The sequence below is a fragment of the Herpailurus yagouaroundi genome, unplaced genomic scaffold (genome assembly GCF_014898765.1).
Source record: "Herpailurus yagouaroundi ecotype Mexico unplaced genomic scaffold, PumYag 206, whole genome shotgun sequence".
Lineage (NCBI taxonomy): Eukaryota > Metazoa > Chordata > Mammalia > Carnivora > Felidae > Herpailurus > Herpailurus yagouaroundi.
The window spans coordinates 2,347,882-2,357,857 of record NW_024412437.1 but is presented as its reverse complement, the minus strand read 5'-3'; positions in this window follow the sequence as shown (position 1 = coordinate 2,357,857).

Below are 9,976 nucleotides of genomic sequence, written 5' to 3'. Positions count from 1 at the left end.
GTTTTGTTTTGTTTTGTTTTGTTTTGTTTTGTTTTGTTTTGTTTTGTTTTTAACCAGGAGAGAATGAAAGTAAGAACTCAAGCTCACTGTTATATTAGAATCCATGCTTTCCTGGTTCTAACAGGACCTTGGTAAGGAGAGCAGGAGCTTAAGTCTTTCCTTTAACTTCTTGGAAAGAACATGATGATAGATTTGCATGTGTGTCCCCAGAAAAAAGGACATCAACAGACTGTGCATCATCCTCTCTCACTGACGCCACGGGAGAGCCACTCCTGGAGAAGAGAGAATTCTCCTCAAGGAGAATGGTCATTCCTCCCACATCACAAGGACAGGGAATAAAATCTACCCTCAAATTCGTGCGCCATCTGACTGCTGTCTTTACTTTTTTGTTGTCCGTGTCGTGTGTTTGGGTTAACTTTTTATTTTGAAAGAACTGTGGATTCGCAGGGAGTTACAAAGAAATGGGTAGGGATGTCCCGTACATCCTTACCCTGGCCTCCCCCGATAAATATGATAACCACGAAATTGATACAATCCATAAAGCTCATTCAGGTTTCACCGGTTCTACGTGCACCACATTGTGTGTGTGTGTGTGTGTGTGTGTGTGTATCTGTGCAATTTCACCACCTATGTAGCTTCGTGTAATCACCATCGTATTCAAGCTACAGAACTGTTTGATCCCCCACAGGACCCTCTCATACATGCGGCCACTGGTTTCGCCTCCCAAACCTTTGTGAAATATTTAATTAGTGAAATATTTCGCAGCCATATCTTTTTTTCACCATAACATACTCCTCACAGCTCTCAAACGTTTTGGGGGTATTTTTTAAAGATATATATTTTTAATGTTTTTATTTATTTTTGAGACGGAGAGAGAGAGAGCATGAGCAGGGGAGGGGCAGAGAGAGAGGGAGACGCAGAATCCGAAGCAGGCTCCAGGCTCTGAGCTGTCAGCACAGAGCCCGACACGGGGCTCGAACTCACAGACGGCGAGATCATGACCTGAGCTGAAGTCGGACGCTCAACCGACTGAGCCACCCGGGCGCCCCTTTTTGGGTATTTTTTAAATGTTTATTAATTTAGAGAGCGTGCACCGTTGGGTTAGCTACAGCTGAGGGGCTGCGTTGGGGGATGTGGGAGGAAGGCTAATATTTGAGTTTAGGGGCAGGCAATCTTGTTTAAAACCTTTTAAAGGCTAAGCATTTGGATTTATATGTATTTCTTTTATTTTTTTAATGAGAGAGAAAGCATGTGCCAGAGGGGGAGGGGCAGAGAAAGAGAGAATCCCAAGCGGGTTCTGCGCTGTCGGCACGGAGTCGGATGCAGGACTCGAACTCATGAAACCGTGAGATCATGACCTGAACCAAAACCAAGGGTCAGTCACTTAACGGACTGAGCCACTCAGGCGCCCCTACATTTTACTTTCTATAAAGATAATTAAATGAGGGTGCTTGGGTCATTTTTTAAAAACAGGCTAATTCATATTATCTGGTGGGTCAATAGTATGTATACTCAGATTCTTTTGAGCAACATGACCTTGTATTTCCAGAATATAAAAATGTCAAGAGCTTTCCTTTTTTCCTGATAGGCTAGGTCTAATTTACATCTAAATGAAAAAGCCTTTTGACATAAGACACCCTCCCCAACCTGATGAATGGCTTTTGAGACAGATCTAATTAATACACAGAAGTTTAACTAGAAAAACCAACATTTTGTTATTTGGATTTGCTAAGCAATAACACCGCCTCAGCTGAAACTCTTCAGTGAATCCTTTTAAGTAAAATTAAACCAAATGTACTCAAAGAAGCATACATATCTTTAACAAGAGCCTCTTCAGATCTGGATCCAAATATGAATCAATTATTTTAAGTGTTTTTGGTGAGTTCCTCTTCCTCTCCCTCCGGAATCTTTTTTTTTTTTTTTTAATGTTTATTTATTTATTTTTGAGAGACGGGTTAGGGAGAGAGAGCAGGTGAGAGAGAGAATCCCAAGCAGGCTCCGCACTGTCACTGCAGAGCCCTACGCAGGGCTCAAACCCGAACCCACAAACGTGAGATCATGACCTGAGCCAAAATCAAGAGTCAGGCGCTTAACCCGCTGAGCCACCCTGGCTCCATATATATAGAGATAGATAGATACTTTTTAAATGTTTGTTTATTTTTCAGAGAGAGGGAGGGGAGCACAGAGAGGGGAGGGACAGAGAGAGGGAGACACAGGATCAGAAACGGGCTCTGCGCTGACAGCAGAGACCCTGACGCGGGGCTCGATCTCATGAACCGTGAGATCATGACCTGAGCGAAATCAGAGGTTTAACCAACTGAGCTACCCACGGTTCCTGGGTTCAAGCCTCATGTCGGGCTCTGTGCTAAGCTCAGAGCCTGGAGCCTGCTTCAGATTCTGTTTCTCCTTCTCTCTCTGCCCCTCCCCCACTTGTGCTCTGTCTCTCAAAAAATAAATAAACACTTAAATTTTTTTTTTTTAAAAAAAGAAAGAAAAGAATAGAACCAATTTAGGGGTGCCTGGCTGGGTCAGCTGGTGGAATCCCCAACTCTTGATCTCAAGGTCGTGAGTTCAATCCCCATGTTAGGTGTAGAGCCTACTTAAAAAAAAAAAAAAAAAAAAAAGGAATAGAACCAATTTATTTGTAGAGCTGACTGAGGAAGAAGAGCTTGGTGAACGGACTGTCTTTAACCCTTGCTCACGCTAAGCTGACAAAGGAAGATGTTGGGGCCACAGGGGTGGCGGGGAACAATCCCCACATAGTTGAGCAGCGTCCTGGCCCAGACCCACTTGACCTTTCCCTGAGGCAACAACTGCACAAAGAAGTTCACTCGTACCCACCCCCGTGCTGCCCCATATGCCGGACCTAATAGAGTTTAGAGGTAGAATATGTTTAAGCAGCCTCAAACCTCATCCTCGGCCCCATCCCCCACATATTGGGAAAACTACCGGCACCTTCTTCCCAAGCTGACTTGGGTATTTTGTCGTTACCTTGCATTCTCTTCCTGCCTTCCCTGTGAAACTGGTTCCTAGGGCCAATCTCTGCTGGAGTCTTTATTCCTCACCCTCGTCCTGATAAAACTTATTCAGTAATCTAATACTATCCTTCATCTTTTTCCCTTCCTTCCTTCCTTCCTTCCTTCCTTCCTTCCTTCCTTCCTTCCTTCCGTCTTTCCTTCCTTCTTTTCCTTCCTTCCTTCCTTCCCTCTTTCCTCCCCTCCTTGTTCCTTTAACTCCTTTCTTCTCTCCCTTCACAGTGCCTATCATGTATCAGACACGAGGAGAGGCACAGGGGACACAGAGTGAGCAAAAATAAATCTGGTTTCTCACCTTACAGTTTAGCGGAAAAAATATAATACTTAACATAGTCACACAAATGTGTAATTGCGTTCTGACACAGGGTCAGTGAAGGAAAGTTCCACCACTCTAGGAGAGTACACAACACAAGGAGAAGGCTGTGAAATCTGAAAGGTGAGTCAAAGCTAATCCAGGAGGAGCTTAAAGCATTCCTAGCAGGGCTGCCTGGCTGGCTTGGTGGGTTAAGTGTCCAACGTCAGCTCAGGTTATGATCTCATGCATCATGGGTTCAAGCCCCGAGTCGGGCTCTGTGCTGACAGCTCAGAGCCTGGAGCCTGCTTTGGATTCTCTCTCTGCCCCTCCCCTGCTTGCATTCTGTCTCTGTCTCTCTGAAAAATAAATAAAACATTCAAAAAAAAATTTTTAATGGGGCACCTGGGTGGCTCAGTCGGTTAAGCATCCGAATTTAGCTCAGGTCATGATCTCACAGTTTGTGGGTTCAAGCCCCGCATCGGGCTCTGTGCTAACAGCTCAGAGCCTGGAACCTGCTTCGGATTCTGTGTCTCCCTCTCTCCCACTCCGCCGCTCACACACACTTTCTGTCTGTCTGTCTGTCTGTCTGTCTCTCTAAAGTGTAAATAAACATTAAAAAGTTAAAAAAATTTTTTGATAATAAATAAATACTCAAAGCATTCCTAGCAAAGGCCTTGAGGTGGAGAGGGCAGACTGTATTTCAGGTTCTGAAGAAAACTACTATGACTTGAGTCAGAGAACAAGGGATATCTGATGAGAGATGAACCAGGGAAGAATGGCAGGGGTCAAATCTTGCAAAGCCCTGGTGGGTAGGTAGGGTTGCCAGACTTAGCAAATAAAAATACAAGATGCCAAGGGTGGGTGGCTCATTCGGCTGAGCATCTGGCTCTCGGTTGGGCTCAGGTCATGATCTCACAGGCCCATGGGTCATGAGTTCGAGGACCAAATGGGGCTTTCAGGCTGACAGTGTGGAGCCTGCTTGGGATTCTCTCTCTGCCCCTCTTCCACTCGTGTGCACGTGCCCTCTCTTTCTCTCAAAATGAATGGATAAACTTAAAAAAAGTACAAGATGCCAGGTTGAGTTTAATTTAAGGCGAGTGATGACATTTATACTAAAAGTGATTCTTCATCTGAAATTCAAACTTTACTGGGCATCCTGTGTTTTCTTTGGCAACCCTACTTGTGGGTCAGGTAAGGATTTGCTTTTGTTCTTCCTGAGACCAAGGCATTCGAGGGTTTGAAGCTGGGGAGCGGCATAATCTGATGACATTTTGAACAGGTCACACTGGCTACAGATTAAACAGGAACAAGAAGAGAAGCACGGGGACAAGGAACAATTACAGTGGCCCAAGGAAGAGCAGGGGGCTGGACCCGAGGGATGGTAGGGGAGAAGGGGCGGGGTGGACACGTTGAGCTAGGTTGAGAAGATCAAATCAACAGCGTTGGACACCTACCTACTCTGGTCCCACCTTCCACATGCCGATGGTGCTGAAATGCCCAAATCCATATGTCTGACCTGAACCTCTGCCAGGAACTCCGGGCCCATGAGAGCTACTGCTTGGCACCTCAAGCTCAACACAGCCAGACGAGAACTCTAGGTCTGGCCTCTCCAAACCACTCCCTCCAAATCCCCCCTCCCCTGCCCCCGACCTCCTATGTCGGTAAAGAACACCCCAATCCACCTGGTCACTCAAGCCAAAAGCACAGGGCTTGCTCTGGATTCCCCTCCCTCTCTCCTACCACACTCCATCCATCTACCGTCCTGTTGACTTCACCCCAAATCCCATCCTGAATCAGTCCACTTTCTCCTATTTCCATTATTACTAACCAACCACAAGTCACCATCTGTCGCACCCAGATGAATGGTAGAGTCTCAAAATTGGTCCTTCCGTTTCCACTTTTCTTCACCTATAACCCATTCTCCCCTCGGGAGCAAAGGTAATCCGTTCAAAATAGAAATCAGATCTTAGCTTAAAACCCTTCCAGCACTTCTAATGGCATTTAGAACGTGCCAACTCCTCACCTTGGCTTACAGAGAGTCCTAGAAGATCAAGGCTCCTGCCTTTCTCCGCCTCATCACCATAGGTTGTCCCCCATCACCTGACCCCTTCTTGTCCCGCAAATCTCAGTGGGAAAGTCCCATCTTCAGGGAGACTTTTCTTGAGCAGACTGTCTCCCCCACTTCCCATGGGGTTGAGAGCTCCTTGGGAGTAGGAGCCTCATCTGTCTCATTCACTGCCAAATTCACAACTCCTAGGCCCTCATCGATATTTGTGAAGTGAATGAATACATAGGAACAGTTTGGATCTGGGAGACAAGGGAGAGGAAGTATCAGTGATTTCTGGCCAGATCCAATCTTCAGTCCAGTGACTAGAAACCACTTCCAGAGGCCAGACCCCTCCCAGATTGTTTATTTGTTCACCTGCCAGCAATCACTTTTGCAGAGCCCTGGTTTCTGCTCTGACCTCAACTTGGACCCTCAGTGACAAGTTGTCCAAATTCTTCCTGAAGACTGTTGGCTTCTGTGGACACTGTACCCCGCCCACCTGTCTAAAAGTCCTCAGCTTAAGGGGTGTCTGGCTGGCTCAGTCAGGGGAGCATGCAACTCTTAATCTGATCTCGGGGTTGGGAGGTCAAGCCCCATGTTGGGTGTAGACATTACTTAAAAATAAAATCTTAAAAAACAAAAACAAAAACCAAAACCTCTTCTGCTCCTCAGCTCAAGTTTTTTCCTCCTCCTTCCCTGTCCTGTGAAATTAAATTACAAGTGTTTGCTTGACCTCAAATTCCAAACACACCTGTTGCGTTTGGGCACAATGGAAGGGCATTAGCGTTAGACTGAAATGTGTGCCCTAAATTACCAAAAAATAAAAATTAAAAACAAAAAGCTTAGGTTCTTCCTTTATCTCTGAAATTTACCGTGGGAAGTACAGAGGTGTCTGACTGAGTTTCAGTGATATTGTTCAATTCATCATGGCGGTCTCAACATTTGCCTCAAAGGTACTTTGAGATTCTAACACCGGAAAATATATCTTGGAGCATCTTAGACCATATTTAAGAACCACCATAACTTCCATATGATATGGAGATCTGGTAGAATATATATATCTGCCATGCATCTTCTTTTCAGAATGGTGCTTCTAGAAATGTTCCTTTGGCAAAGCTCTTACTATAACCCACTCATGCAATGTGCACACCACCAACTGTCAACCTTCCATGAAAAATCCATAATGGGCAACATTCTCCCTTTTGAATATGGGCAGGCATCCCTTCCTACCCGTTACATAATTAGACTTGTTCATTGTATATTTATCACCTAATTCTATTCTAGGAATTGAATGTGAGAGGCGATAACTTCCCCCAGTCTTCACGGCTAGGCAGCCAAGCAGCATAAACATGACAAACAATTCAGATGGAACAGCCTCAGCTCACAGTAAAATGTACAGGGTCACAGCTGCCTTTGAAGCCTGGCTCTTCTGTGTCTCTCACTGGCGATGGATACCCAGGCTATGTTCTTGCTCATTGACCTTGACTGATGCATCTTGGAAGTGGAACATTTTGACCCGTTCTTATCTGAGACTAGGTTACTGAAGCCTCCTAGTTCCCTTGTTACGGCTGGTGTCCTTCCAGAAAGGATTGCAATCTCATTTAATGGTTTACCAAACTTAGACTCGAATTTACAGATGAACACGCAAATGCAGCTTCAGCTTTCTCAACCACCAAGTCTTACTTTATCCTAATGGATCAAGCCCACAGCCCATTTATTACAATGGCTTGCCATGTGAGTGTTCTTCTACTTAACAAACGTATATTAAACTCTTTCTTCTTTTACAGTAAACCCTATGCCCTACATGGGACTCAAACTCATGACCCCGAGATCCAGAGTCACATGCTCCACTGACTGAGCCAGTCAGGCACCCCTGTATTGAATGCTTTATGTAGATCAGACACAATTGCTGGTGCTAGGAATGCAAAGATGTAAAGTGATCGATTCATTCATTTAAATAGCATATTTTTAATGAGTACCTACTAAGTGCCAGGAAATGAGGATGTGTAGGTTAATAGGACAGACAGGGACTCCCTATGCCCAAGAAGTTTATGATATAGGGGCGCCTGGGTGGCTCAGTCAGTTAAGCACCTGCTGCTTGATTTAGGCTCAGGTCATGATCTCACGTTGGGGAAACCAAGCCCTGCATTGGGCTCCACATCATGGAGCCTGCTTGGGATTCTCTCTCTCCTCTCTCTGCCCCTCTGCTGCTCGCTTGTGTGTGCACTCCCAATCTCTCTCTCAAAATAAATAAATAAACTAAAAAAAAAAGTTTATGATATAGTTGGGGAGCCTAGGTGAGTGAGAAAACTAATTTTTAAAAATTTACAAACTATGATAAAAAGGAAACAAATTGTTAACAGAATGATGGGCAAGACTTGTTTTAGACAAGGTAGACAGGAAGGCCTCTCTGATGATGGTATCCTCATCATCTATTACCTGGATAACTACAGTAACTACAATAGCCTTCCAATAAAGTCCCCTGCTTGTGTCACAGGACATTTGCACTTTCTGCGGACAATGCTCTTGTCTCGGCTAACTCCATAATTAGCTCCCTCTCCTCTTTCATGTCATTTACTCAAAAGACATCTTCTCAAGAACACCTTCTATGGTCCCATCCTTACTAAAATTTCACATACACACTTATCATCCAATTCCCCCCTCCCCTTTTCATTTCCCCCTTCTGAGCTTTTTTTCCCCCTCCTTGCCACTTATAATCATGTAAGTTACAAAGCATAATACGTGCGTATTAAAACACATATTCCTGAACCCACCACCCAACCTAAAAAATAGAGTGATATCAATAGCTACTCCATATATGGCTGCATATTTCATGAAATCCCCAAACCATCAAAAATCTATTACCGATTATGCAAGAATCAAGAAGAAGAAGAAAGTTCTTTATGTATTGATAGGGAGGGAGCTACAAGACATATTATTTAGGTGAAAAAAGCAAAGGGCAGGGCACTGGATACACTATGCCATCCTTTTCGTAAAAGCGAGATGAAAAAAGGTGTACGTACAGAAGACTTATATGGGTAGAAAATCTATCTGAAATGTTACGTAAAAATTGGTAACACTGATCATCTCTGAGGAGGAGGATAGGGTAGCTGGAGACAGGGATGGGAGAGTTTTTACTCCACATAGCCTTTGCATGTTTGGAATTCTGCATAACCTATCGTATTCGTTTCCTGGTGCTGCCATAATTGGGTCCTAGAGGTCTGAGATCAAGGTGTCTTCAAGGTGACTTCTTCTGAGACCTCTCTCTCCTTGGCTTGTCCATGGCTATCTCCTCATGTCTTCACAAGACCTCCTCTTTGTGGGTCTGTGCCCTATTCTCTTCTCCTTCTCCTTTTTAAATTTCCTCTTCTTATAATAAAACCAGTCATACTGGATTAGGGACTACCCAAATGACCACATTTTACCTTAATGACCTCTCTGAAGCTCTGTCTCCAGATACAGTCCCATTCTAAGGTACTGGAGGCTAAATCTTCAACATATTAACTTGGTTAGGGGAGGGGATGATTCAGCCCATAACCTCTATCACAAGAAAGAATGGAAAGAAAATGTAGGAGTGCCCGGGTGGCTCAGTCGGTTAAGTGTCCCACTTCAGCTCAGGTCATGATCTCTCCGTTTGTGGGTTCAAGCCCTGTGTCAGGCTCTGTGCTGACAGCGCAGTGCCTGCTTGGGATTCTCTCTCTCCCTCTCTCTCTCTCTGCCCCTCCCTCACTCACTGTCTCTCTCAAAATGAATAAACTTAAAAAAGTTGTCTTTCAAATTATTTTTCATAAAAATACTATGTTAATATGTAATGAGTTTATTACTATTTTAAAATGAGTAACTTTTTTCCTGATTCCTCAGTTTTAATTTCCAATACAGCAAATATCAATAAATATAATCCGTAGAAACAAAAGCTATTTGTGATCCTCAATAATTTTTAAGAATTTGAAGGAATCCTGGGGCACCTGGCTGGCTCAGTCCATGGAACATGTGACCCTTGATCTTGGGGTTGAGTTTGAGCCCCATGGTGAGTATAGAGATTACCTAAAATAAAATCCAAAAAAAAAAAAAAAAAAAAAGAATGTAAAGGAATCTTGAAATCACAAAGTTTGAGAAACCCTGTATTTATTTAATTTTTTAAAGTAATCTCTACACCTAATGTGGGGCTCAAACTAACAACCCTGAGATCCAGAGCTGCCTGTGCCTCTCACTGAGCTATCCAGCTATCCCTCTTCCAACTGAGCGAGCCAGGTATCCCAAGAACCCCTGTTTTAAGTCTTCAAGCTGAAGGAAAAGGGAAAGCACAAATTCAAAATTATGAGTAAGCTTTCACTATTTATTCATTAGTCGCACAAATATTTATGGGACAGGCATTATGCCAGATACTAGTGAAAAATCCAGAGTTCCTTCAAAGAAATAAAACATAATGGGGCAGATATTTGAGTAGGCTTTCCCAGTACTGGATGGCACATGTTACAATAACATCGGTGCATTGAATCATTTAATCCAGTCCCAGAGAATCAGGGTAGGCTTCCTGGAGGAGGAGGCAACGTCTAGGCTGGAACCAAACCATGGGCAGTATGCACCAGACAACGTTCA